A 4,865-nucleotide genomic window follows, 5' to 3' on the forward strand; every position below is an offset into this window, starting at 1 on the left:
TTACCAAGAATTTTTTAATTTTTTTTATTTATTTATGATAGTCACACAGAGAGAGAGAGAGAGGCAGAGACACAGGCAGAGGGAGAAGCAGGCTCCATGCACCGGGAGCCCGACGTGGGATTCGATCCCGGGTCTCCAGGATCAGGCCCTGGGCCAAAGGCAGGCGCCAAACCGCTGCACCACCCAGGGATCCCTACCAAGAATTTTTGAAGCTCCCTCTCTACCAGATTTTAACTTCCTCCGTTCTGTAAAGGTAATGATTACTCTGAAGTTTGAGTTAATTATTTCCTTGCCTTTTAAAATTGTTTTATTCAAAGGGTTGCAGAAGGGGAGGTGGGTGGGGGGATGGGGTAACCGATGGATGGGTAATGAGGAGGACACTTGATGGGATGAGCACTGGGTGTTATACTAGATGTTGACAAATTGAATTTAAATTAAAAATGTACACTGAGGAGGGCACTTGACAGGATAGGCACTGGGTGTTATACTATATGTTGGCAAATCGAACTTCAAAAAATATTTTTAAGATGTAAAAAACTAAAAAAATAAATTTTTTAATATGAAAACTATAAAGATCTGCACAAAAATGAAATTACTATTCTTTCACTTGTGTTTCCATTCACCATTCTGTTTTTAAGATTCATCCATGTTGATGTATTTAATTCATTAATCCTCATTTTTGTATATTATTCCATTATAAGGAAGATATGCTGATTTATTTATGCACCTTACTCTTGATGGGCTTTCAGGTGGTTCTCAGGTTGTTGTGCTACTCTTTACAAATGGCTGTGAATATTCTTTTAGTGTCCTTCCATTACTACCACCTTGGAACCATTCTGTTTCTTTAGAAGACTTTATACTTGTATGTTTAATCAATTTTGCATTGATCTTGCAATTGCTCTGAGGGAACTCTTGTTTTCCTCATTCCAGCATTCTTAGCGGTTTAAAGTAGCCCTTCAAAAATTTACTGACATTACCTTAGATAATTCACTTGGAGAATCTCTGAACTTAACAGAGCAGTGCCAATTAATTGTCTCTGAAGAGTTTTCTTTCCTAAAAGGCCCCCAAGAAGCCTCTGAAATCTTTTGGGAGATATTTAAAATATTTTTATAGTTCTATGACATCACAAAAGAAAGCTTTCTTTCATTGAACTGTGTTGATGTTCCCTAAGTATCCTAAATTGAATTAACCCCTGTGGTAGAAAAAGAAAAAGGCTGTACTTCTATCTCAAATTGGTGAAGCAGTGACTAATTTCAATGTCTACTTTAAATTGACCAGTTGATTTCAGCCTTGATTACACTGAGGGACTAAATTTCTCTTCTCACTAAGAAAGTGTGCCAGATGTAACAAATAAATGTACAGGACACACGGTTACATTTGCATGTTAGATAAAAAATGAGTATTTTTTGGTAGAAGTATGTCCAACTCAATATTAGGGATCTACTCATACTAAAAAGTATTGTTTAAATCTAAAATGCAATTAACTAGACAATGTGTATTTTATTTATGACATCTCTACCAATTAGAGCTGTCAAGGTTTCCCTAAGGCTATCTGATTTCCTTAAGATATTTATTAGATATCATAAACTCACTAGCCGTGGGGACCTCAGCAATCTTTCATTGTGTTTGCGTATCCATTTCGTACTGTACAGTACCTTCAAGCGAAGCACCGAGAGTCTCCGATAACAGTTCTGCCCAAGAAGTATCAACTTTTGCTGATGGTTCTCTAAGAATGTTTTCCAAAGTGCAACATGTTCCCATCTTCAAAAGAACAGAATGTACAGCGGCCAAGTGTAAGACAGTCCCGGGGTGGGGCTGAGCGCCCGGAAAAGTCTGAGCAGTCCTGAGATACCGCGAGATGCTAGAAGGGGAAAAAGTCTTGTGAGCCTCACCAGCTCCCATACTTCCAATTGCCTCAGCCGGCCGAGCACCCCTTCCATTTTCCTACCGCGTTGGCGTCGTGCCGCTGGCCCCAGCCAATTTTCTCTGGTCTGTCCGGAGCCCGGCCAGGCCCGCTCTCCTCCCCAGACTTCTGGGGGCTTTTTCCCACTCCAGACCGGCCACAGCAAGCATCATTTTAAGATGTCTGACAACGAGAGCAGCGCAGATAGCCCACAGAGAAGCCTGCTGAATAGCCCCGAGGAGCAGTCCGAAATGGACGCCAGGAGAGAGACATCTTCAGACACGGAGCTGAGCTTGAATTTGCCCGGAGATGGCGGCATCCTCAGCCAGGTGGGCCCAGAAAACGAAGGCACAGACGCAGACGTTTCGGGTGAATACATCAACTTTGAAAGCACGGAAGATTCTGACCAGTTCTTCGTCTGTGAGGAAAACCTGTCCCCTTACCGCCCACAAGGAGAGGAGGCGCGAGGCGCGGAAGCGGAGGAGAGAGGAGCGGCAGAAGAACAGCCTCAGGTACAGTGCAATGAGGCTAATTATGATCAGTATTTATCAGATGAGGATCGGGCCCTGGAGGAGTGGGTGACCTCCGAAACATCTACCCTGCCCCGCCCTCGCTGGCAAATCGTTTCCGCTCTTCGAGAGCGGCAGCTGGGTTCCAGTGCCCGCTTCGTATATGAGGCCTGTGGGGCAAGGCTGTTTGTGCAGCGTTTCCACCTGCTGCATGAGCTTGAAGGCCACCATGGTTGTGTCAATACTGTGCACTTTAATCAGCGTGGCACCTGGCTGGCCAGTAGCAGCGACGACCTTAAAGTGATAGTGTGGGACTGGGTGCGTAAGCACCCAGTGCTGGAGTTTATGAGTGGCCACAAAAATAATGTCTTTCAAGCCAAGTTCCTTCCCAATTGTGGTGATTCCACCTTGGCGATGTGTGCCCGTGATGGGCAGGTACGCATAGCGGAGCTATCTGCTATACCACACTGTAAGAATACTAAGCGCGTGGCCCAGCATAGGGGAGCCTCCCACAAGCTGGCTCTGGAGCCAGACTCCCCTTTTAAGTTCCTGACTTCGGGCGAAGACGCAGTTGTTTTCGCCATTGACCTCAGACAAGGCCGGCCAGCTTCCAGAGTGGTGGTAACCAAAGAGAGGGAGAAGAAAGTGGGGCTGTATACAATCCATGTGAATCCTGCCAATACTTACCAGTTTGCAGTGGGAGGAAGAGATCAGTTCGTAAGAATTTATGACCAGAGGAAGATTGATGAGAATGAGAATAATGGGGTACTCAAGAAATTCTGTCCCCATCACCTAGTCAATTGTGAGTCCAAAGCAAACATCACCTGCCTGGTGTACAGCCATGATGGCACAGAGCTCCTGGCCAGTTATAATGATGAAGATATTTATCTCTTCAACTCCTCTGATGGAGATGGAGCCCAGTATGTTAAGAAATACAAGGGGCACAGAAATAATGCCACGATCAAAGGCGTCAATTTCTATGGCCCCAGAAGTGAGTTTGTGGTGAGTGGCAGTGATTGTGGCCACATCTTCCTCTGGGAAAAATCATCCTGCCAGATCGTTCAGTTCATGGAGGGGGACAAGGGAGGCACCATAAACTGTCTTGAACCCCATCCTTACCTACCTGTGATGGCGACCAGTGGCCTTGATCATAATGCCAAGATCTGGGCACCCACAGCTAAAGCTACCACTGAGCTGACTGGGTTAAAGAATATGATTAAGAGAAATAAGCAAGAACGGGATGAAGATCGCATGCACCACACCGACCTTTTTGACAGCCACATGCTTTGGTTCCTGATGCGTCACCTAACACAGAGAGGTCATCACCAGCGCCAGAGAGCTCCTGGAGTTGGAGTCATGGATGCAGAGTCAGATGAGTCTTCCACTACTTCCAGTTCATCTGAGGAGGAAGAGAACCAAGACCATGTGCAGTGCCTGCCGTCCTGAATGCCTCATGCCTGTTCCAGCTAGCTGTCACTTCAGTAGGCTGGACTTTAAGTTTAAAATTCAGTTTAACTAATAAGTTTGTTTTTGTCTTCTATCTAGTTTCCATAATAAAAACTATCTCTTCCATCTCTTTACTCTCCCTTCTTTTACATTCTTCCTCTCCCATTCCTTTCCTCTCCCTTGGTTTCTTTACTCCTCTCTCTTTACCCATTATATCTCTGTAAGACAATATGTAAGGTTTTTTTATTTGGTGTTTTTTTTTTTAAACCTCTTTTCATTTATTTTACATAGGGGAAAAAATCCATTTTCCTATGGCTCAGCTCTTATAGCTGACTTCTAAAGGTTTCTAGTTCTGGTGAAAAAAAATTAATAGCCTTATTGAATCTTTTCATTTCTGACACCCTGAAAACTATCACCTTTTTTTTTTTCATCTTTAGCAGTTTAAAGTTAATTTCTTTAATTGACTTGAAAATTTCAGAAATGTGTTTATTCTTTAAAAGTAAAGTAAAATAAAGCAAACCATGGTCTTGTTCCTTGAATGTGGACCCTTGGCCATACACACACACCCACGCACACACACACAGACTCTCTCTCACTGCCTCTCAAAAGGAAAAGAAGGGAAGGGGTGCATAATACCAACAGGATAATTCATGCTTCTTCAATAATTAGATTGTTGACATTTTCTGAATCCGTATATTAATATTGATTAATTTGAGCAGACAGAGACTGGTAAAAATTAAACCACTCTCAATTCTCTTGAAGTTTCATGGCAAGAACTCACAGGACTGCCTTCCAGGAAGTCCTCTTGGGACAACCATCAGGAATATAGGAATTCCTAATATTTGAGAATATATATTTGAACTGACTTTAAGAATGACTTAGTGTTGCAATAAAGAGTTGTTTATCCTTCTAGATAACTGATACCATTGGAAAAAAGTCCCATTAGACATCCATGTATTGCTAAAAATTCTCTTCACCTACTTATAAAAGGTTAAATTAGTTTTAAA

The 4,865-nt window shown here is 43.0% G+C and overlaps 1 pseudogene; it reads left to right on the forward strand.

Annotated features, from left to right (window-relative positions):
* Positions 1-1,905: 1,905 nt before the first annotated feature.
* Positions 1,906-4,377, forward strand: LOC112919033 (DDB1- and CUL4-associated factor 8 pseudogene; annotated as a pseudogene).
* Positions 4,378-4,865: the final 488 nt, after the last annotated feature.

The sequence above is a fragment of the Vulpes vulpes genome, chromosome X (genome assembly GCF_048418805.1).
Source record: "Vulpes vulpes isolate BD-2025 chromosome X, VulVul3, whole genome shotgun sequence".
NCBI classification, from domain to species: Eukaryota; Metazoa; Chordata; class Mammalia; order Carnivora; family Canidae; genus Vulpes; species Vulpes vulpes.